The sequence below is a fragment of the Budorcas taxicolor genome, chromosome 23 (assembly GCF_023091745.1).
Source record: "Budorcas taxicolor isolate Tak-1 chromosome 23, Takin1.1, whole genome shotgun sequence".
In the NCBI taxonomy this organism is placed as follows: Eukaryota; Metazoa; Chordata; class Mammalia; order Artiodactyla; family Bovidae; genus Budorcas; species Budorcas taxicolor.
In genome coordinates, this window is record NC_068932.1 from 9,086,741 (window position 1) to 9,111,679 (window position 24,939).

At 45.5% G+C, this 24,939-nt stretch overlaps 1 protein-coding gene across 3 annotated transcripts in view; it reads right to left on the reverse strand.

Moving 5' to 3' along the window:
- Positions 1–7,567, reverse strand: part of SGMS1 (sphingomyelin synthase 1) — a 335,579-nt gene extending 328,012 nt beyond the window's left edge. For all 3 annotated transcript variants that reach the window (XM_052660727.1, XM_052660728.1, XM_052660726.1), the window contains exon 1: positions 7,322–7,567. The gene's annotated coding sequence lies outside the window, so the exon portion shown is untranslated. The remainder of the gene's footprint in view (positions 1–7,321) is intronic.
- Between the last annotated feature and the right edge of the window lie 17,372 nt (positions 7,568–24,939).

A 24,939-nucleotide genomic window follows, 5' to 3' on the forward strand; every position in this document is an offset into this window, starting at 1 on the left:
CAAAATCTTATGACAGAGAAAATTTAAGCTCAATTGAATGTCATTAGAAAAAGAAGGGACCACTATGTTCATGGACAGCATTACAGCTAAGAAGGAAGAGGTGTCAATTGTCCCCTATGTTAGACTATACATTCAACGCAATGTCACTGCACTTCTAAGATGTTGTTAAGAATTTGATAAGCATTCCAAAATGTATATGGAAGAGGAAAGGTCCACAAATAAACAAGCTCTGACATGTAAGACACTGCAGAGCGATAATAATAAAAATAATCTGGCACAGAAATAGACAGATGACTGGGACAGAATAGAGAACTTAAACCCTGTGAAGAATCTGAAAATCTGAAAATGCAAACGAACCTGTTTGTGGCAGAAAGCAAACCAGTGGTTGCCTCCTGAGTCTGGAGAAAAAAGTGAGATGAAAGGCAAATCAGAAGTTTTAGTGTGAGGGAAATGGTCTGGATCTTGACTGTGGTGGTTTCAGAGGTACACATCCTGTCAAAATTCATCAAACTGGGGGCTTCCCTAGAGCCTCAGATGGTAAAGAATCTGCCTGCAGTGCAGGAGACCCAGGTTCGATCCCGGGGTCAGGAAGATCCCCTAGAGAAGGGAATGGCTACCCACTCCAGTATTCCTGCCTGGAGAATTCCAAGGACAGAGGAGCCTGGCGGATTACAGTCCACCAGGTCACAAAGAGCTGGACACCTCTGAGCAACTAACACTTTCACTTTCTGGTGGTCGAGTGGTTAAGACTCCACGCTCCCCCAGCAGAGGGTGCAGGCTCCACCCCTTGTTGAGGAAGTTCCACACAGCATGAGATGTGGCCAAGGCCAAAAAGGAAAAATCATTAGACTGTACACTTTAAATGTACAAGTGAAGTTTACCATACATAGATTATACCTCAATAAAGTAGAAAAAAACAGACATAAGGGAATCTGATGGATGATAGAGGCAGCTCCGCATTTATCCCTAAAATACCAGGGATGCAGTTTATGATTTGGGGGAAACTGGCTCACAAAATGGAGACAGCGATGGCACCCCACTCCAGTACTCTTGCCTGGAAAATCCCGTGGACGGAGGAGCCTGGTGGGCTGCCGTCTATGGGGTCACAGAGTCAGACACGACTGAAGTGACTTAGCAGTAGCAGGCTCACAAAATGGAAAGAAAAAAAATAACACCGGATTCCTTCCTTATACCATGTATTAAGACAAACCTCAGACAGATCACAGCTATCATTGTGAAGGTAAAAGTAGGAAGTTGATAAGAAACTATAGAATATATTTGTAACTTGGGGTAAGGAAGAACATCTTAAGACTCTTACTGTGAAAAAGGCAAAAAGTAATGGCATTGGGCTGTATCAGAATTTTAAATGTCTGAAATTACCACTAAAAATTTCAAGAAGCAACAGTTAGAACTAGACATGGAACAACAGACTGGTTCCAAATTGGGAAAGGAGTACGTCAAGGCTGTATGTTGTCACCCTGCTTATTTAACTTCTATGCGGAGCACATCATGCAAAATGCCGACTGGATGAAGCACAAGCTGGGATCAAGATTGGAGGGAGAAATATCAATAACATCAGATATGCAGATGACACAACCCTTATAGCAGAAAGCAAAGAGGAACTAAAGAGCCTCTTGATGAAAGTAAAAAAGGAGAGTGAAAAAGCTGGCTTAAAACTCAACATTCAAAAAACTAAGATCATGGCATCCAGTTCCATCACTTCATGGCAAATAGATGGGGAAACAATGGAAACAGTGACAGACTTTATTTTCTTGGGCTCCAAAATCACTGCAAATGGTGACGCAGCCATGAAATTAAAAGACGCTTGCGCCTTGGAAGAAAAGCTATGACAAACCTAGACAGTATATTAAAAAGCAGAGACATTTCCGACAAATTCTGTCCAGTCAAAGCTATGGTTTTTCCAGGAGTCATGTATGGATGTGCGAGTTGAACTATACAGAAAGCTGAGTGTTGAATAATTGATGCTTTTGAACCGTGGTATTGAAGAAAACTCTTCAGAGTCCCTTGGACTACAAGGAGATCAAACCAGTCAATCCTAAAGGAAATCAGTCCTGAATATTCATTGGAAGAACTGATGCCAAAGCTGAAACTCCAATACTTTGGCCACCTGATGGGAAGAACTGACTCACTGGAAAAGACCCTGATGCTGGGAAAGATTGAAGGCAAGAGGAGAAGGGGAAAACTGAGGATGAGATGGTTGGATGGTATCACCGACTCGACAGACATGAGTTTGAGCAAGCTCTGAGAGTTGCTGATAGACAGAGAAGCCTGACATGCTTGGGGTGCCTGACGTGCTCCAGTCCATGGGGTGGCAAATAGTCGGACACAACTGAGCGAGTGAACTGAACAGACCACTGATAATTAATATCCAAAATATGTAAGACATCTGCAAATCAACACATTAGAAAAACAGACTAAAGTCAAAGAAATTGTAATAACTAACAAATACATTAAAAGGTGCTTACATTCACTAATAACCTAAATTCACATTACAACAATAAGGAGCCACTTTATAGCCATCAAGTACTGAAAAAATTAGAAAGACGGTTAATATCAACCACTAGAGAGGATGTGGTGAATCAGGAATCCTTCACGCACTGCAGTGAGAGTGTCAGCCAATCCAGCCACACTGGAGACTAACTTGGTAAAAATAGGGGTTTGTTCTCTTTAACCCAGCCTTCCCACTCCTGGGTACATACACTTAGAGCAGTGGTCTTCAAACTTTCCTAGGTACCAGTCTCCAGGCTTGTTTGCTGTTCAGTCACTAAGTCGAGCCTGACTCTTTGAGATCCTTTCAGACTCTGAGACTGCAGCACGCCCACGACTTGCTCTAAAACACAAACTGATAGTGTCTGTCCCCAGGGTTTCTGATTCAAGAGGTCTAGGTTAGATCCTGATTATATCTTCCCAGGTGAGGCTGATGCTGCTGGGTGTGGACCACTGTAAGAACCACTACCCTAGATAGTCTCACAGGTATCATCGAGAGATGCTCCAGGATATTCCTTCATCACAGCTTTGCTCATGGTAGCAAGAATGGAGGGGAGCTAAGCGTACATAATTAGAAAAATGGTGAGATTAGTGGGTATGTAGCAGGCCAGCCATACCAAGTAGCAACGACAGCCAGGCACTGGATAAACCTATGCTAACCACAGGGAGCAAATAAACTGCTAAACGAAATTCTTTCAACTTTTATGAATGTCTGAAACTTTCCATAATAAAAGTTTTAATACTGAATGGGAAGGCAACTGAATGAAACTGTAGTAGCACAGCACTACTTACCTAAACTAAAAACATGCACACAACACCTTTAACAAGGGTGCAGACATACCCGAGAACACCAATGCGAGAGAGGAAGTTCCTCTGACAAAGAGGGAATGAGACTGGGAAAGAAGGAAAAATATAAAACAAGAAAGGGGCTTTGTTCAGGGAGATCTGGTGCCCCAAATCGAGGAATGTTACCTCAACCCCAGCACCAGAAAGTCTAAATGGTGAAAACCACATTTACCTTTAATGTTTGCTTCAGTGAAAGCCCCCAGCAGCTTTGCGGGTTAAGCGGGACAGATCAGCTTGCCATGGAAAGAGAGAAGGGGAATCTTTCTGAAATACATGATTAGGGTGATTTCAGATCCCCCAAATTCAGCCTGCTACTGAGCCCTGGGCTTTACCTGTGTGACATATTGGTTTTAAAAAGAAGTGGGGATGCTCAGCTTTTGGCAAAAGATACACGTGTCTACATCCATGTCTGTGCCTCTTGTCACTACGTCTGCGCATGTGTGGGTCTGTGAATTTGTCTGAGGCAATGTGTGTGTGGTGTGCTCACTGGCGGAGGGAAGAATACTAGAGAGGGCAGCAGAGCACTCCAGCACAGACTGAGCGACACACACTGATCAGACACTTGATTCTGCTTTACTGAAACCAGAAGTCACAGTTACAAAACCAAGCCATCTCCCCGACCCCACTCACTGTTCTTTTCCCCTTTCTGTACCCGTGCCTCCCCCATGTCCAGTGCTGCTTCCCAACTCCCCTGTCTAAATGAGCTGATACGAAATATGGTCCTCTGGCAATCGGGTAGCTTATTAAAGTGACATACTTTACAGTCAAAATTCTTGGGATGTGGTTCAGTTCAGTTGCTCAGTTGTGTCCGACTCTTTGCAACCCTATGGACTGCAGCCGGACTTCCCTGTCCATCACCAACTCCTGGGATAGGATGTGGTAGGAGAGGATAAGTGACCATTGATATTCCCTACCAAGAGCCTGAACAGAAAGTCCAAAATCTTTAAGACTGGGCATACTTTAACAGTCCTTCCAGAAGAGGTTGCTGTGGCTACAGAGATCATCCAAAAGAGGCAAAGAGCCAACTATATTCTGTCATGTCCCCTTCCCCCACATCCCCCACCAACGCCACCATTCCCCATTTTTAAAAGGACCATCGAACAATTTATCATATGAAGTGGTGGGAAAGTGTATGGGACAATTAAAAAATAAAGGTCATTGTTAATAGAATTTATGTGAGAAAATGCAGCAGCTTTAGGTCAGAAAATGAAGCAGCTTTAAGTCAGCAAGTCCATGCCAGGAAAGTATGTCTTTAGGGGAAGAAGAAACAGCTTAACAACTGGAGGAAAGAACAGAATAGCAAAGGTAAAACACAGAAAGAACTGGACAAACACTCCAGCTGCCCTCAAAGATGGGGCCAATTACCCCCGAGCAAATAAGTGAGAACTTTTATTTTCCAAACACTGTTTTGTCTTTTCTATGGCAGCACTTTTCACTGGTAACGTGATAATAAATGCTTCGGAACTCTACAGTTGTCCTGAAACGTTTTGTACAAAATAAAGTTTTGTAAATAAAGTGTTTTGATATGCAATTAGACCATTTTCTAGGTTAAAAAAAAAAAAGTATAACAGTTATATGTAGGAGTCTTCAAGATTTTCATGAGATAAGTTAGCAAAACACGCCTGCCTGTTTTTTCAGCTGACCTGCAGGATATGTCACAATCTGCAAATTAAGGGGCCTTACCTGGAAAAAGTAAAAGGGTTGAGGCTTCAAGCTAAAATTGAATGTCTAAGGTCAACATAGGCAACTCTGACATTTGAAAACATACAAAGTTCTTTAAGTGTCAAAACTTACCAACAAGCTTTTATTATGAAAAATTCTTTAAATTTCAGTCGAATAAACATTTATTGAGTTAGGCACTGTGCAAGATGCTAGAGATCCTCAAATGATTAAGACACTGTTTTAATAATGGTGTCCTTTTAATGTCAATGTATCAATTCCTTTAATTAATCTGTTCACGCTTTCTGCTATTTGAAACAGCTCACTGCAGCAATGAAGAGTTGCAGGGATAGACCCTACTATTTAACCAAAAACGTAAATTTCTGATCTCTGAAGCAGAAACAGAAGGAACAGACTATTCCTCTGCTTTACATATTGCTATCTTTTGCTGCACATTAACTAATAAACTGTGCGTGGTGGCAGGTGCCACTTCCTGCTATTCAGAGGGTCACAGAGCTGGAGAGGTTCGAAAACATGCTACACACTTGAAGAGAGGCGGGGAAGGAACCCAAAAGACCAAGGCCTCCTGTCATACACAAAAAGCAAGATAAGCAAAGTCAGTTGCTACAGGCAGAAGTCTCCTGGAGATTCCCCAGAAGCTGGCGCTTCTGACAGCAGGCACAAGCAGCTGCCGCTGGCTTGCTTGGCCAAGGTATGGCTTCAGGGCTGGAAAGTTGCCACCTGCTGAATCACTAAACATCCCTGGGCTTCCCTTGGAGCACTGACCAGACGGGGACCCATCCCCCGCCCGGCTTCTCCCGTGAACACCTTACTCCCCGGACCAATGAAACGCCCAGCCCTCTCCCTTTCCGCACCAGCCAAAACAGCCAACCAACCTCGCTCTGTCTGGGCAGCCCCAGGCAACTCCCACCGCTGCTACGTCACTAGTCCCACTCCTCTCTTTCTGCCCGCTCGGTCCCCAGCTCCCCGAATGTTCAACCCCCGGTGCCAGGAAGCGTGGGGAGTTCACAGCACACCATGATTGGCACCCGCCACTTCCACACCCAGGGAGCCAACCCCAAAACACCCCCAAGTCTGCACGGAAAATAGCCCGCAAGCAAAATGACCTGTCCAAACAGCTCCGAAGGCCCGGGAAGGTAAATGTCAACGGAGCTAGAATAGTAAGCAGGCCCGATAACACAGAAAATAAACTTCCTCTTCAGAAAAGCAGTCGTCACTCTTCGTGTCGTAAGAGTGTACCGCTGAAGTCGCTACTGTCTGAAGGTGAAATGAAACATCTGAGAAGCTCCTGGAAGGATTCTCTTCACTCCCTCTGGCCCTGCCTGGCAAGCCTCATCCCGAATTTTACTCGAAGCTCCGGAGACGGAAACAAGCTTTAACAAGAAGCTTCCAGTGTGCCTCCGTTAGCGGACCAGGACACCGTACCAGACCCACCAGAGGAAGCAGAAAGCCCGAGCCTGGGCTAAGAAGGTGGGAGAAACAGCCCTGCTGTCGCTGCCCTGCCCTTGACAAGTCGCCTCGGAATCGCGGAGACCCTTCACGGGAAAAGCCGCGTCCTGGAAAGAATGTCCAGCTCCAGGCTGGCTGATGGCTCCTCCAAGGCCTTACCCCTAAGCACCCTCAAGCGTGGGGGCAGCCCCGCCGGGTGTCAGAGCCGCTCCCAAACCTGGAGGCTGTTAAGCGCTCTGTGGAGGGAGACTCGCTGCTCAGCGAAAGGGGTCCCACCTGTTATGTTATCCACGGACATCGAGCGGGGGAGGGGGGGTGGCGCGGAGGTACCCCGAAACTCACAGTGCCTTGCCAGCTGCGATCGGACCCAGAGGTACCAACTGTCACGCCGCCACCAGATGGGGGTAGGGCCGTGATTTGGGGTCGGATCTGCGGGTCTCCCGACCCCCGCCCGCCACTGTCCGAAGGTTCTTCGGCCCCGCCACAGTCCGCTCGCCCCAAACCGACACTAGGCAGCCTTCCAGACCGCACGCAGGACCTCTGAAAAAGGTGCCCGCTGACGCCCCCGCCTTTCTCCCCGCCCCAACTAGGTCCGGGAGCCCCGCAGGCGGCCCGCCCCCTCGTGGCCCCGAGAACAGCTGCGGGACCGCCCCCCCGCCCCCCGAGCGGCGGCGCGGGGGGAGTGCCAGCCAGGTACTCGCCAGGCACTGAGCCGGCTGCGCTCACGCCCCCTCGCCCCGGGGTTGCCGGCACACCTTTCCTGGCGTCAAGCCAGGCCCCGGAGGTGGGTGTCCGATCTGCTCCCCAGCGATCGGCTCTCTCCCGCCGCCCGACTCACTTGCACCGGAGTCGCGGCAGCCGCCGGAATTCCGCTCGCCGAGCCCCCAGCCGCGGAATGAAATCCGGGGCAGGGCAGCGTTGGGGCTCCGTACCCGGATTGCGCTCTCTGTCCGGCTCGTCGGGCGCTAGGAGAGAGCAGCCTTCCCTGGCCGGCCCTTCCCGCTCCCGTGCTGCCCCTCGCTGCCGCCGCCGCTGCCCCGGCCACTGCCTAGCTGGTGCGAACGCTTCCGACTAGCCACTGCGAGCCTCCCGGGCTGCCGAGCATGCCCAGTCCGCTGCCCGAGCCGGCCCAGCTGCCGGCGCTACGCAAATCCGCTCCTCCGGGTGTTCGCGGCAGCTGGGAGGGCGGGGCAGGCGGGCGGGGTCTGCAGGGAGCTCGTCCCCGGACCCAGCAGGACTCCGGCCAGACTGCGCACCTAGGGGCAAGCGAGGCTTGGCACCCTGTTATTTCATTTTCAAGTAGCTGAAAATTCGGGAGGCGGGCGTTTTCTCCACCGAGGAGAGAGGCCTTGCTTGCACATTTTTCGGGGGCCGTTTAGTGAGGCCGGACGGAAGCCAGCTTTTACGCGTGGGGACAGTATTCCCCTTGGAGCAAAACCAGAATTGAAGAGCTGTAGCCGGTCAGAGCAGAGAACGCAAACTCGGCCTCCTGGAGACCCGGTTCGCAGGCACGAGTTTGCTGGTTGCCCGAGGATTCTCTTTCCCACCGAGCCTAGGAGTACAGCACTTGGAATTAACTCGTGATTGATCATAAAAACAAACAAACAAAACTTAAATAGCGGACCTCACACTCTACGGTTCATTTTCAAACCTCTATTCACAGACTGCCCAAAAACAGGGAGCGAAGGCGAGCAAGGCCTGGAGTACCTTCAATTGGAGGGGGCAGACTCGGGCCCGCCCCTTCCCGGCCCCACCTCCTGCCGACCCGATGGAGCTGCGGGAAAAAGCTGGAGAGCCGGCGCACGCGGGCCGGAGCATTGCGCATGCCCAGAGGCCCGACCTGGTGCAGGTCGCTCGAAGGAAGGGTTTTTCCGGCTGCTAGAGCCGGACCCCTGCGCCCGGGGAGCGGATGCCCGGGCGAGCTCTCGGCTTTCTGCAGTGGGATCTTCCCTTCTGTCTGTACCGCTCGGCACCCGGGTGGCGGAGAGGCAGCCTAGGGCTGCGCGACCCTCGGGGTCCGGGACTCGGCGAGCGGGGGAGGGGGCGTGCGGCGGTATCGCCGTGACACGTGACTGTCCGCGGCGCTCCGGGCAGCCATCTTCCGCCGGGCCCTCGGTCGGTGGGCAGTCGGGACGGACCGGAGAGTTGGCAGGATGGGAGCAGAGAGCTCGGCTCCCCGCCACGCCCTCACGCCGGGCTCCAGCTTCTGCTCCGCACCTGCCTCCGCCCCGCCCGAGGGCGCTGGATTCCGGGCTCTGGCCCTAGGTTTCTGAGAGGACAGGCTCCCGCGAGGGCTAAAAACAAACGGTTGTGAAATCGAGAGGGCAGGACTCCGGGGGTGGATGGCCTGTGCTTTTTCCCAGAGGCGCAAGTTGGAGAAAGGGGCCCCCTTCTGTAAGGCAGTGAAGCCGTTGCTCTAGCTGCTTCCCTGTTCTGATCTGTTCCCTGCGGAGACGTGGTGGGTCGCTGGGAACATCTGGACAGAGGCCATCGCTGTCCCTGAGATGTAATATCCCCGGGCCCCTGCCGGTGCACAGCTGGAATAGTGAACCTTTATTGATGTCCTGCCACGAACCACTTGGGGTCCCTGTGGCCTTAGGACCAGATGAGTCGCCATCACCCGAGAATTTGTTAGAAATGCGAAATGCTAGACCTCCAGCGTTTTGAATCAGAAATACTACTGGGGGAGAGGAGGTATCCTGCCACCTCAGTTAAGCCCTCCAGCTGGTTCTGGTGAACATTATACTGCTTTATTTCAACTAAATTTTAGGGCTCCTCACTTTATAAATGAGGCATTGAAATTTTGCCCCAGAAGAGGGTGAACTGGGAGAGTGTGACCCAGTGCCGGCGTTTAATCGCACCCTTCACTCTGGCTGCTTCACTGTTATGTCACTATACTGCTCTTTCAAGGAGATTTTTAGAAGTACATTTGTCACGTAGGGGTTTAAAATAAAAACTGCAATTCAGTTCAGCAACATCTTTTGGATGTACAGAGGGCAAAGCTCTTTGAGTCATAGTAGCCCTACTGAATATTTTCATCAGTTTACACCAAAGAAGTCCAAGAAAGGCTTGCTTTCTTGTGATGTAAATTTTTCAAACTGAGGAAGTGCCAGAAAACTGCTGGCTGATTTCTCTGAAGTGCTGTTTATGCAGAATGGCCAGACTTTGGACTTATAGAAAATGCCATTCAAGGAAGCAGATGGTGTTGACATGTGTCAAGGAGTCTTTCAGTTCAGTTCAGTTGCTCAGTCGTGTCCGACTCTGCGACCCCATGGACAGCAGCACACCAGGCTTCCCTGTCCATCACCAACTCTGGAAGCTTACTCAAACTCAGGTCCATTTAGCTGATGATGCCATCCAACCATCTCATGCTCTGCTGTCCCTTTCCCCTCCTGCCTTCAATCTTTCCCAGCATCAGAGTCTTTTCCAGTGAGTCAGTTCTTCCCATCAGGTGGCCAAAGTATTGGAGTTTCAGCTTCAACATCAGCCCTTCCAACAAATATTCAGGACTAATTTCCTTTAGGATGGACTAGTTGGATCTCCTTGCTGTCCAAGAGACTCTCAAGAGTCTTATCCAACACCACAATTAAACGCATCAATTCTTCGGCGCTCAGCTTTCTTTATAGTCAAACTCTCACATCCATACATGACTACTGGTAAAACAATGGCTTGGATTAGATGGACCTTTGTTGACAAAGTAATGTCTCTGCTTTTTAATATACTGTCTAGGTCAGTCATAACTTTTCTTCCAAGGAGCAAGCGTCTTTTAATTTCCTAGCTGCAATCACCATCTGCAGTGATTTTGGAGCCCAAAAAACTCTGTCACTGTTTCCTTGTTTCCCCATCTATTTGCCCTGAAGTGATGGGACTGGATGCCGTGATCTTAGTTTTCTGAATGTTGAGTTTTAAGCCAACTTTTTCACTCTCCTCTTTCACTTTCAACAAGAGCCTCTTTAGTTCTTCTTCATTTTCTGCCATAAGGGTGGTGTCATCTGCATATCTGAGGTTATTGATATTTCTCCCAGCAATCTTGTTTCCAGCTTGTGCTTCATCCAGTCCAGCATTTCAAATGATGTACTTTGCATGTAAATTAAATAAGCAGAGTGACAATATACAGTCTTGACATACTCCTTACTTGATTTGGAACCAGTCAAAAGTGCCCCACCCACAATGTAAAGCTGAACTACTGCTGTTGCTGCTGCTGCTAAGTCACTTCAGTCGTGTCCAACTCTGGGTGACCCCATAGACGGCAGCCCACCAGTCTCCCCCGTCCCTGGGATTCTACAGGCAAGAACACTGGAGTGGTTTGCCATTTCCTTCTCCAATGATGAAAGTGAAAAGTGAAATCGAAGCTGCTCAGTCGTATCCAACTCGCAGTGACCCCAGGGACTGCAGCACCAGGCTCCTCTGTCCATGGGATTTTCCAGGCAAGAGTACTGGAGTGAAAGCTGAACTGAGTTTTATAAAATGGTAGTGGTTTTTGTTTGTAAGTGCTTTTACTAGGGTGATACTTGTAATTTTTTTCCTTAATTCTTGATTTTCCTATGTTTGAAATGTTTCATAATAAAAAGCATTCTAAATTCCTTTCCATGAATAATTTTAAGACTATATATATATATATAACACATGGAAAAAAAGCAAGTGTAAAACTATTTCCAATTTGTTCCAATTTCATAAGCTAATTCAAAGAGAAAGAGCTATAATAAACTAGGGAAAATAAGAAATTGAAAAGCAGTGAAAATAAATTCTAGATGAGATGATTTTAAGAAATACTTGAGATGATCCTCCTTGATATTCAGTGTAGTCCTGGTTGTTAAGTCACTACCATTTGTAACCAAAATAAGAAGAAAAAAATTAAGGAAAACAAATAATTGTCCTTCTCCCAGTCCACTCAACACTAGTTTGGGTAAAACATGAGTTTTACCAGTGTATTTTTCTATTCAAAATTTAAGTAAACAGCATACTGCTGCTGCTGCTGCTAAGTTGCTTGGTCGTAAAATTTTAGAATTCTCAAGTACATAGAATATCATAAATTACATTGTTGTCAAGACAACAATGAAATAAAAATGAATCACCTCCAAATCACAATCTGTCATTAAAATATCTTTTAAATTAGTATTAAGAGTAAATACTTCAATTCAGTTCAGTCGCTCAGTCGTGTCCGACTCTTTGCGACTCCATGAATTGCAGCATGCCAGGCCTCCCTGTCCACCAACTCCCGGAGTTCACTCAGACTCATGTCCATCGAGTCCGTGATGCCATCCAGCCATCTCATCCTCTGTCATCCCCTTCTCCTCCTGTCCCCAATCCCTCCCAGCATCAGGGTCTTTTCCAATGAGTCAACCCATCACATGAGGTGACCAAAGTATTGGAGTTGCAGCTTTAGCATCAGTCCTTCCAATGAACACCCAGGAGTAATCTCCTTTAGAATGGACTGGATGGATCTCCTTGCAGTCCAAGGAACTCTCAAGAGTCTTCTCCAACACCCCAGTTCAAAAACATCAGTTCTTCAGCACTCAGCCTTCTTCACAGTCCATCACTCACATCCATACGTGACGACTGGAAAAACCATAGCCTTGACTAGATGGACCTTAGTCGGCAAAGTAATGTCTCTGCTTTTGAATATACTATCTAGGTTGGTCATAACTTTTCTTCCAAGGAGTAAGCGTCTTTTAATTTCATGGCTGCAGTCGCCATCTGCAGTGATTTTTGAGCCCCCCAAAATAAAGTCTGACACTGTTTCTACTGTTTCCCCATCTATTTCCCATGAAGTGATGGGACCAGATGCCATGATCTTTGTTTTCTGAATGTTGAGCTTTAAGCCAACTTTAAGGTCCATCTAGTCAAGGTTATGGTTTTTCCAGTAGTCATGTATCGATGTGAGAGTTGGACTGTGAAGAAGGCTGAGCACCGAAGAATTGATGCTTTTGAACTGTGGTGTTGGAGAAGACTCTTGAGAGTCCCTTGGACTGCAAGGAGATCCAATCAGCCCATTCTGAAGGAGATCAACCCTGGGATTTCTTTGGAACGAATGATGCTAAAGTGAAACTCCAGTACTTTGGCCACCTCATGCAAAGAGTTGACTCATTGGAAAAGACTTTGATGCTGGGAGGGATTGGGGCCAGGAGAAGGGGACGACTGAGGCTGAGATGGCTGGATGGCATCACTAACTCGATGGACGTGAGTCTGAGTGAACTCCAGGAGTTGGTGATGGACAGGGAGGCCTGGTGTGCTGCGATTCATGGGGTCGCAAAGAGTTGGACACAACTGAGCGACTGAACTGAACTGAACTGATAGCTAGAAGCCCTTTCTTAGAAATAGTGAGCTTAGGATACTAGGGGCAAACAGGACTTCGAAAGATAAGAAATAAACTGAGGAATGTGGTATGCAGCCCAGACATTAGTATGAGTTACAGTGTATTCACAAGGACACATGAGAAAAAGTAGATAGAATCGCTGAGGAAGAAACTCCTTTTGAGGGGCAACAGTGATTTTTGGAGAAAAATAAATCTGGGTCAATTGGAACTAAAAATATCAAACCTCTGACCTATGCTTTTGTAAAAGTATAAAAGAGAATCATAAGCTTGAAATAAACAGGCAGTCCAAGAAAAATGAGACGCTGCCTCAGTTTCTTGCCGACACCGCTCACCCCTTCAGGTTGAATCCCTGGCTGCTGGAGCTAGACTCCGGCATTAGAGGCCTTTTTCAAGGTCATCATCTGGCCAACCCACGGCCCAGTTTCCAAAACAAGTTTGACCAGATCAGAAGAACCAGATGCACACAGCAGGGCTGATTCCAAGTGTTTATCCTGAGGCTTCGATCTGGTAACCTCTGTCTGGGCCTTTTCCTATGCCTGTGGCTAGGATTCCTGGCTTCTATGACTGCTTGGGTTCTCTCCCTGGTCAACAAAAAGCTGGAATTTATTTGAAGACACTGAGGTGTATCAGGGATGCAGCTGAGGCTCAGACAGAGATCAGAACCAGGAATTGGACTATTGACAGGAACCCAGGAAGTCTCCCTCTGTTTCCTTTTCTGTTTCCCTCTATTTACTCTCTCCCCTCACACTATGGGTTTTTCCATCTTTCCAAGTAGATAAGGTTGGAGAAGGTGATGGCACCCCACTCCAGTACTCTTGCCTGGAAAATCCCATGGACGGAGGAGCCTGGTAGGCTGTAGTCCATGGGGTCGCGAAGAGTCGGACATGACTGAGCAACTTCACTTTCACTTTTCACTTTCATGCATTGGAGAAGGAAATGGCAACCCACTCCAGTGTTCTTGCCTAGAGAATCCCAGGGACGGGGGAGCCTCGTGGGCTGCCGTCTATGGAGTCGCACAGAGTCAGACTGAAGCGACTTAGCAGCAGCAGCAGCAAGTAGATAAGGGAGGAAGTCCCGGGAGAAGGAAAACCAGGTGTGGCTTTCTTGACATGCTGTGTGCTGTGTGCTTCGTCACTCAGTCGTGTCTGACTCTTTGTGACACCATGGACTGCAGCCAGCCAAGCTCCTCTGTCCATGGTATTTCCCAGACAAGGATGCTGGAGTGGGTTGCCCTTTCCTCAGGGGCTCTTCCCGAGATTGAACCTGAGTCTCCTGCCTCTCCTGCATTGGCAGGCAGATTCTTTATCACTCTGTCACCTGGGAAGATACCTGGAATATGCAGGTATCCTTAACTTAAAACTTCCCCAATTTGCTGTTAGAGAGACATTGCTTTGGGAAAGATCCTTGGGGTTCTTCTTACTTGCTGCAAGTAGTAAGTTGTTCCTTCTCCCTATCTTTGTCTTGTGTCTTTTGTTTCAACACCCACCAAGAAGCAAACCCAGTTGTAGGGTAACACCTTCAGTTTACAAAGAAGGAAATGACCACTTGAGAGCTCCCAAATTTTTCTCTTCCAAAGAGTAGCAAGACTCACTCTACCCATATTCATTAGAATTGATGCCTTTGGTGCTGGAGAAACCTCGTGAGGGTCCCTTGGAGGGCAAAATCAAACCAGTCAATCCTAAAGGAAATAAACCCTGAATATTCATTAGAAGGACTGATGTTGAAGTTGACGCTCCAGTAATTTGGCCACCTGATATGAGGAGCAGACTCATTGGAAAAGACCCTGATGCTGGGAAGGATTGAAGGCAGGAGGAGAAGGGGAATGAGATGGTTGGATGGCATCATCAACTCAATGGACATGAGTTTGAGCAAACTCCAGGAGATAATGAAGGCCAGGGAAGGATGGTGTGCTGCAGTCCATGGAACCACAAAGAGTTGGACACAACTGAGCAACTGAACAACGACAACCCATATTCATTATCCCATTTGTCTAACTGAATCTTCTTTCCCTTCCCCAGATTCCTACTGTCCACTAGAACCAGTCTTACTAATATTTCAAAACCCATCTCCAAGTCTACCTTTTTCATAAAAGCTTCTTTCCCTTCTAGGACATAGAAATCTCCTATTTACACATTTTGGCATTTACTTAAGTTACATTGTATCTTTAACAATTCTCTGTATGTTTCCTGCAGATAAGTTTTGAGTTACAGCTCACCTATTAAATAGCATATTGATGATATATATTTATTTTTAATCTTCCATAGTACCTAGCACAGGAGTGAGCATCAGGTAGCCCATAGTATTTCTTGAGCTTTTACACTTTTCTCCTTTTTACTTTTCTGTTACTGTGTTTTTGTTTAAAAAGGGTAAACCACTAGGCATGGCAATGTCCTTGCGTTATTGCTCTCTAATTAGCAACCACTCTTCACAATCTGCGGTGTGCATCTAAAAAGGATTTTGAAATTAGACATTTATGACTGGGCACTAACCAGGGTCTGATGAATCAGTACTATCAACAGAATGCTGCACTGACAGACACATCACAATTGTCAAGAGTTGTAATTTGCTCCCAGTTTTTTAAATAGTCAGTGTGTAACTCCAGGCAAGGCTTGATTATCACCTCTTAAAATGGGAATAATATAAACCACCTCCTCTTTGCTCCCCATGGGTTTCACAGAAGTTAATTAGATCTTTAATAAGAATATATTAACTGTCTTATAACTAATTAGCAGTAAACAGAATGAAAATATCAGATACTGTCAAGGTATTAAGAATGTTTGTTGTTGTATTTAGCAATCATCTGCCTTCTAAAGAGAATGATTACGGCCACAGCTGTAGTACAGAAAATAATGACTATGTACTGGGTCAGTGACTCCTCCAACTATCATTTGTAAACAAGTCCTGAATGGCCAGAACTAATTGGAGGGTTGAGAATAAAATTCTCTCTCTCACACTAAGGGAGAGATTTACATAGTGCAATCACTTGGATTTCGTAGGTTCTACCCAAACTCTTCAAAGGCTTCAAATCTAGGACATGCTAGAGAGAACAGCAGCAATTGAGGACTAGCACTTTTTCTGGAACCTCCACAGCACCTCCTTTGTTCTGTAAAATGTTAAAGGAGCATATAAAAATTCTTCTACAATTACCTTTATAGTACAGCAAATTGAGGACATTCTCTCTGCCAAATTGACACCTGGAAGACATATCTGGAGTAACTTAACAAAAGATTTGTTAAATACTGTGCACTGTGATCTAGACTAGGCTTTCTCAACCTTGGCTCTGTGGACATTTTGGACAAGAAAATACTTTACTGTGGGAGGCTGTCCAGTATATCATAGAATATTTAGCAGTATCCCAGGCCTCAACCAACTAGAAGCCAGTAGCACTGCCCCTCCCAACTGTGACAGCCAGAAATGTCTCCAGACACTCCCAAGTGTCCCCTGGGTAGAGGTGGAGGTTGGAATCATCCTCAGTTGGGAACCACTGCTTTAGACAGTAACAAAAATGAAGTAACAGAAAAGAAAATTCTTGGGCTCTCGAGTTATCAAGCATCCTTCTTTCATGTCACTCAGCAATTTTATATACTATGTTTATACCTTAAGTATCCATATTGAATTAAATCAGCCAATGATTGTTCAGCTCTTGATGGACAAGTCTGAGGGTCGTTTCTGTCTATTCATAAATAGAAACAGATGGAATATGTTCTGTTTCTCCAAAGCAGGCACATACGTTATTCTCATCCTAATATCTGCCCCATCCTCAAGATTCTCAAACAATGAATGAAACATACTTACATCTTACAATTATTCATCATTTGTCTGAAATTCAAGTTTAACTGAATGTCCTGGGGTATATATATATTAATGGCTAAATCTGGCAACCTTATAGACTGAAAATTTATGCTTCTCCCTTGAGTTCTAGCTCCAGAAACTTTATAACTTGACTTCGTGAAGAATAATAAAGACCAGTTATAGGAAGGAATTTTTAAAAAGAAGAAGAAGAAATGTTGGTAGAAGGAGGGACATAACTAAATTTAACTATGGTGAATTTCCTTTGAAAAATATTTGTTCTCTTACTGAAAATTGTGACAACTTCTTAGAATCCACTCAAAGCCTAATGGGATTCTTGTGTAATTTATTTCAAAATGCTTCTGCTGCTCATAGGCCACTTAGCATTTACCTGTCAAATGATGATGTTCTAGCGTTCTTGTCCAGTCATCATGTGGGAAGTCATGGAGGAGACTGAGACGTAAGCCCCTTGTAATATCCTAGGGGGGAAGAAGAGAAGCTCAGAGCAGTTTTACTTTTCCTTCAGCTCACCTTCCTGATCACCTGGGAACTGATTAGAAATGCATGATCTTGGACCCTACCCCCCAACTACTGATGGAAATTCTAGGGATGAGTCCCAGCAACCAGGTATTTAACAAGCCTTGCAGGTGATTCTGATGCACATGCAAGTTTGAGAACCCTGGTTCTCAACTGTGAATGCGGAAGAGAAACACCTGCTACCTGGAATCCGCGCCCAACAGATTCTGATTTAAGTGGTCTGATGTGCAATTCAGGCATCAAGATTTTGTAAAGCTCTCAGTGTGCACCACTGCTTTACAGTATTTATTTTCAAATGCCAAAGGGAAGAGAAGCTCCTGACATTACAAATATAATGCTTTCTACTTCTGGCCCAGGTCAACTTTACATACAGGCAAAATGGACAGGCATTATGTGGTTAATATGTGGTCTCTTCCTCAAAGCTCTAAATTCACTCTTTAAGAACCTCCTAGAGTCACTTTGATATAATAGAAAGAGAGAAAAATAATTTCCTGATCCCCAAGTCCTGCCTAAATATTCATTAACCTCCTGGAGCCACATTCTCTTGTGTCTACACGAAGGATGATATTAACTCTCCACAGGGCTTTGAGTGTGATTGAAAGAGACCATGTAGATAAAAAAGGTAGAGGATCAATAATCACATCTGAACCAAAGGAGGCTTCATGGAATGGGGAAATTTAAAAGGACAAAACTCAGTAAATTCACAAATTTCAATGTGTCTTTCTATAATAATTATTTATATTATTTTCTCACTTTATATTCCCTCACTTTTTTGTGTGTCTCCCCTCCCCTCCACCAACCTAATCATTTTTCCTGTTTTCAGTGCAGATACTTTGGTGACCCATCTGTATTTTTGGTTGAGCTATCTCGAAGACACTAAGAATAGTAGTTCTAAAGACTGTGGTAGCTACATACCACTATTATGGTCTATTATTCCTTGGGGCCAAAACAAAGTTAACATGACAATTGTGTGTGTGTGTGTATGTGTTTAACACACTTGCCTGTTGGGCAAGCTAATCATTTAAAGCCCCTTATTCGTCTCAAGATGGATGTAATAGACTTCTCTATGAGCTAAAACCCCTCAGTGCTTTGGAGCTGCTCTGTCTGATTCAGAGCATGGTGCATATTCTACCATTAAATGGAATAGTTCTTTACAAGACTTCTTTTTAAACTGTGTATTTAGTTTTCATTGTGCTGGGTCTTTGTCGCTGCAATGAACTTTCTCTAGTTGCGGTGAGCGGGGCTACTTTCTGGTTGCGCTGCACAGGCTTCTCTTTGTGGGGGCTTCTCTTGTTGCAGAGCATGGGCTCTAGGCGCGTTAGTTGCAGCACATGGGCTCAGTAGTTGTAGCTTGCGGGCCCTAGGGCGAGTGGGCTTCAGTAGGTGTGGCACGCAGGCTTAGTTGCTCTGTGGCATGTGGAATCTTCCCGGACCAGGGATCGAACCCCTATCCCCTGCACTGGCAGGCAGATTCCTATCCACTGTACCACCAGGGAAGTCCTTTAGAAGGCTTCTTAATATAGAAGCTTGAGATGTATGGACATACTTCTGTTACCTGTTGCAACATGGGATGGTGGCCCCCTCCTATGGTACTGCTGAGCCTAACCATTCAAACACTCACCAAGTACCCTTGGAAAGCGGGGCATGGTGTGCATCTAGAAAAAGAACAAAGGGGAAGTTTCCAAGAAAACCTGATTGGAAAAAATGAAGTAACTCAGATGAGCCCTTGGCATGTACTCTAGCTAGCGTCTGCTGGATCAGCCCTTAGTTCAGTTCAGTTCAGTTCAGTCGCTCAGTCGTGTCCAACTGTCTGTGACCCCATGAATTGCAGCACGCCAGGCCTCCCTGTCCATGACCAACTCCCAGAGTTCACTCAAACTCACGTCCATCGAGTCCGTGATGCCATCCAGCCATCTCATCCTCGGTCGTCCCCTTCTCCTCCTGCCCCCAATCCCTCCCAGCATCAGTCTTTTCCAGTGAGTCAACTCTTCGCATGAGGTGGCCAAAGTACTGGAGTTTCAGCCTTAGCATCATTCCTTCCAAAGAACACCCAGGGCTGATCTCCTTCAGAATGGACTGGTTGGATGTCCTTGCAGTCCAAGGGACTCTCAAGAGTCTTCTCCAACACCACAGTTCAAAAGCATCAATTCTTCAGCGCTCAGCTTTCGTCACAGTCCAACTCTCACATCCATACATGACCACTGGAAAAACCATAGCCTTGACTAGATGGACCTTTGTTGGCAAAGTAATGTCTCTGCTTTTGAATATGCTGTCTAGGTTGGTCATAACTTTCCTTCCAAGGAGTAAGCATCTTTTAATTTCATGGCTGCAATCACCATCTGCAGTGATTTTGGAGCCCAAAAATAAAGTCTGACACTGTTTCCCCGTCTATTTCCCATGACGTGATGGGACCAATCTGAAGCAGAAATTCCTTCTGGGACATGTGTCATGAACCAGAAACCAGACACTGGAGCAGAGCCAGAGGCAATGGGCTTTGGAATCAGAAGCCAAGTTTGTGCTCTAGCCCTGCCACTGTGTGACATTGTGCAGGAGACTAAACCTCCTGGAGACACATTTTCCTCACCTGTACGATGTGGGTTCTTGTGCTTGTGCTTAGTTGCTCAGTTGTGTACAACTCTTTGTGACCCCATGGACGGTAGTCTGCCAGGCTCATGTGTCCATGGGATTCTCCAAGCTAGAATACTGGAGTGGATTACCATGCTCTGCTCCAGGGAATCCTCCCAACCCAGGATCGACCCCAGGTCTCCCACATTGCAGGCGGATTCTTTACCATCTGAGCCACCAGGGAATAATAACTTATTTCTGGGTTATGAGGATTACTTGATAATCCATACAAAGCAATATCTAGAACACTGTGTAAGTGTGTAATAAATGTTTTTGTTTTAAGATGATATTTTGAGATAATTATCTTCTTTAACTGTAGGTCCCCTTTTCCTTCTTTTCCATCCCCTTCCATCCAACCCCTACTTGAGCAGATCTACCTTCACAGCCTTTGTTGAGGAAAGAAAGAGACCATGAGACTTCCCGACTTTTGTTTACAGAAGTTTGAGTCCCGGTAGACTGAGACAAGGCATCTCAGCCAGAAACAGGGAAGGAAATTGATGGGGTTTCTTTTCACCCCAAACTAGAAAGAGATTTTGTTTGGATGGAAGGAGAAGAGAAAAGAGAGAGAAGGGTGCTTCATCAGCTTTCCAGCACAGCTGTCAGGAAGAAAGAAGGAAGGGCCACAGAGATACCTGGACAGCTGGGAATGTAAGCAACCCAATAAAGATTCCAAAGTCTAAACCATGGGTCCAAAGAGTGGAGCTGCCAGACACCACGGACCTTGCCCCTTCCACCAGCATGGAAAGGGAGCTCAGGAGCCCGTACACCCACAACCCCCACGACGCTCTCCCACCCTGTTGTTGTTGCCTAGTCACTAAGCCGTGTCCAACTCTTGCAAACCCAGGGACTATCGCCTGCCATGCTCCTCTGCCCATGGGATTTCTCAGGCAGGAATACTGGACTGGGTTGCCATTTCCTTCTCCAGGGGATCTTCCTGACCCAGGGATCAAATGCACATTTCTTACATTGTCCGGTGCAATCTTTACCTCTGAGCCACCAGGGAAGTCCCTCTACCACTCTAAACCTTGATGATTCCAGGGAGCATTTGAAAAACATTGACCCTTCAAAAAATAAAAAGGTAGGTTTTCCATCAACTAGGGAGAATGGGCAGTGGTGGTGGTGGTGATGGTGGTATAGAAATGGAGATTAAATGGAGTTACCAAAACTAAAGTTATATTTCCCACACAATAGTGTTTGCAGATTTGTGCACCAAGATTTTTATAAAATTCCAGAATTTGCGATGTCTCAAGGCAATAGTTTAAAACATTAATTATTGTGGTCTCACTAGAAATGTTGACATAGATGCTGGGGGTTGGGGGGGCGGCAATAGGAGAAAATCAGCATAAACCTCAAGAATACCTTGGAATTTGCTATCTTCAGTGTCTATCAGCATCCTTGCACTTGCTCATGAAAATTAAGTGAACCAAGCTGGCTTGATGAGCAGCACACAAGAAAGACGTTCTGTAAATGTGCTTACTAGGTTGTGAGGCTGGAAGCCTCCTTTCCCCCAGCTTTTCTCTGTCCCTAAAATCTTTTTTCATTTCTTTGTCAGTGCCTTTATTTTTTTTAGCTGCGTTTAAAATGTTTTTCATTATTTCTGCATGAGTAAGACTATGTGTCATTTCAGCCTCCTTGTCAGCTTCTGTTTCACTTTCATTAAATTTGTTGATTGAGTGTGAAGGAGGAGGCACCATCATCATTTTTGGATTTTGTTCTTCTGGGCTAGATCTCTCTAGGAGCAATGCTGTGATCTCTACTGCAGTTTTGTAATGATGCTCTGGAAAGCTAGGGTGAGACAAGGGAAGGCACTTTATCCCTTCTTTCTCTCTTTCTGTGGCTTCAGAGAGGCAGTAAAGAAGGGGAGGAGGATACTTATGTTTCCCCTCCCTTCATTCATTCTTTCATTTCTCATCACATGTGTTTACCAGCACTTTCTAGCTGGCGGACACTGCTTTGGGAGCTGGAGGTACAATGGACAACAAAAACAGGGCTGGTTCCTGCCCTCATGGAGCCTATGGTCTGGTGGCAAGTTAGACTTTTTTTTTTTAATTTTTAAAAATTATTTATTTATTTGGCTGTGCTGGGTCTTAGTTGCAGCATGCTGATCTCTTAGTTGTGGCACGTGAACAGTTGAGGCAAGTACAATCTAGCTCCCTGACTAGGGTTAGAACCTGGGCCCCCTGCCTTGGGAGTGAAGAGTCTTAGACACCGGACTGCCAGGAAAGTCCCAAATTTATCCCTTAATAATTTTTTAATTTTTTAAAATACTTCTTTATTTTGGCTGTGCTGGGTCTTATTTTGCAGCATGTGGGATCTAGTTCTCTGACCAGGGATCGAACCTGGGCCCCCTGCATTGGGAGCTCAGAGTCTTAGCCACTGGACCACCAGGGAAGTCTTGAGACAGACTTCAATCAAACAAAACATGAATTAGTGTCTATTACCCCTAGAGATCCAGATCTAATTGAGCTGGAGGAGGGTCCAGGCATCAGTATATTTTATAAGCTCCATAGGTAATTCTAACAGGCTTCCAGGGCTGGGAATCACTGGGCTAGACCACACAGTACTAATCAAGCACCAGGAAGCATTTTTATTTACCTTACAACAATGGTGAAGTTACTGAAAAGAGGTGGTATAGTAATATTTGGCTATTATTATTTTTAAGAAGCTTCATTTTGAAATAATTATAGATATCCATAAAGTTGTAAGAAATAAGAGAGATCCTATTTCCCCTTTATGCAGTTTTCCCCAATGGTCATATGTTGCAAAACTATTGATATAATACAATATCACAGCCAAGATACTGTCACTGATACAGTCAAGTACAGAATATTTTTAACACCATAACGATCCTTCCTGTTGCCCTTTGATAGCCATGCAAATTCTCCCATATCCTCCCAAATCCTGGTGATCATTAATGTAATCTCTATACTTCTGTCATGCCTGTAATCTTGTCATTTTCAACAATGTTATAGAATGGAATCACACAGTATTTAACCTTTTGGGATTGCCCTTTTCCTCTCAGCATAATTACCTGGAGATTCATAAAGGTTGCTGCATATATCAATAGTTTGTTCCCTTTTTCACTGAGTAGCAGTAGTCCATGGTACGAATGTATCACAGCTAAACCACTCATACATTAGAGGACATGTAGGTTGTTTCCAGTGTTTAAAGATTATAAATGGAGCTGCTAAACATTCATCTGAATGTAAGTCTTTATTTTTCTGGGATGAAATCTCAACATTGTAATTGTTGTGTTCTATGATATTAATGTGTAGAATCTGTCATTCATAAAGAAACTATCATGTTGTTCCAGAGTGCCTGTACCATTTTACATTCCCAACATTGAAGAATGAATGATCCAGTTTTTCCTCATTCTCATCAGCAAGTAATGTCACTATTTTTTTTTTTAATTTAAACTATGCTGATAGGTGAAGGCAATGGCACCGCACTCCAGTACTCTTGCCTGGAAAATCCCATGGACAGAAGAGCCTGGTAGGCTGCAGTCCATGGGGTCGCCAAGAGTCGGACACGACTGAGCGACTTCACTTTGACTTTTCACTTTCATGCACTGGAGAAGGAAATGGCAACCCACTCCAGTGTTCTTGCCTGCAGAATCCCAGGGACGGGGGAGCCTGGTGGGCTGCCATCTATGGGGTCGCATAGAGTCGGACATGACTGAAGTGACCTAGCAGCAGCAGCAGCAGCATGCTGATAGGTATGGACTTGCCAGATGGCACTAGTGATAAAGAACCTGCCTGTCAATGCAGGAGACATAAGAGACACAGGTTTGATCCCTGAGTCAGGAAGATCCCCTGGAGGAGGGCATGGCAACCACTCCACTATGCTTGCCAGGAGAATCCCATGGACAGAGGAGCCTGGTGGGCTACAGTCCTTGGGGTCAAAAAGAGTCAGACACGACTGAAGTGACTTAGCAGCAGCAGCATTCTGATAGGTATGTGGTAATACCTTGCTGTGGTTTTAATTTGCCCTTTCCTAATGACTAATGCGGAGAAGGCAATGGCACCCCAATCCAGTACTCTTGCCTGGAAAATCCTATGGACGGAGGAGCCTGGTAGGCTGCAATCCATGGGGTCACTAAGAGTCGGACACGACTGAGCGACTTCACTTTCACTTTTCACTTTCATGCATTGGAGAAGGAAATGGCAACTCACTCCAGTGTTCTTGCCTGGAGAATCCCAGGGACGGGGGAGCCTGGTGGGCTGCCGTCTACAGGGTTGCACAGAGTCGGACACGACTGAAGTGACTTAGCAGCAGCAATGACTAATGAGCCAAGCATCCTTTTGTGTGCTTACTTGCCTTTCGAATATGCTCTTTGGTGCAGAGTTTCTTCATGTCTTTTCTAATTAGATTGTTAGATTTTAATGTTAGGTTTGAGAGTTCCCTTTTATATTCCAGATACTAGTCCTTTTTGTTGAATATGTGGTTTGGAAATACCTTTTGCCATTCTGCAACTTGTTTTTCATCCTCTTAACAGAGTCTTGCAGAGCAAAAGTTTCTAACTGTGATGAAGTCTAATTTTTTTCCTTTTATGAATCATGCTTTTGGTGTCAAGTATAACTCTGCCTAGTCCAAGATCATGAAGAATTTCTCCTATGTGTTTTACTAAAAGTTTTATAGTTTTCTTTTCTACATTTAACTTTTATAAACCATTTTGAGTTAATTTTTCTGTAAAATGTGAGTTTGGGGTCAAGGTTCATTTTTTTCCCCCTATAAATTGTTCAACATCATTTGTTCAAAATGCTGTCTTTACTCCATGGGACTTCTTTTGCATCAACGTCAAAACATCATTTGTGCACATTTGTGTGAGCCGAACTCTGGGTCTTTCTGTTCCGTTCCGTCAATCTACAAGTCTATTCCTCTGCCAGTACCACAGTCTTGACTAGAGCGGCTATATGATAAGTACTGAGCCTAGGGAGAAGGATACATTTCCTTTTGGTTAATAATACAAGTCAAGAGAAAATATGGATAGACTCTACAATGGCAACAGTTATTCTAGACAGAAGCTTTGCTATTTACAGATAGCTCTATGTCCCTAATACATCATTTCTGATAAAGTAAAATGTGATAGGCAAAATTTCTCCACGCCAGTGATTTTATTTTATGAGAGGCCTGTGCCTGTGTGAATGTTCAGTTGCTTCAGTTGTGTCTTTGCGACCCTATAGATGGAC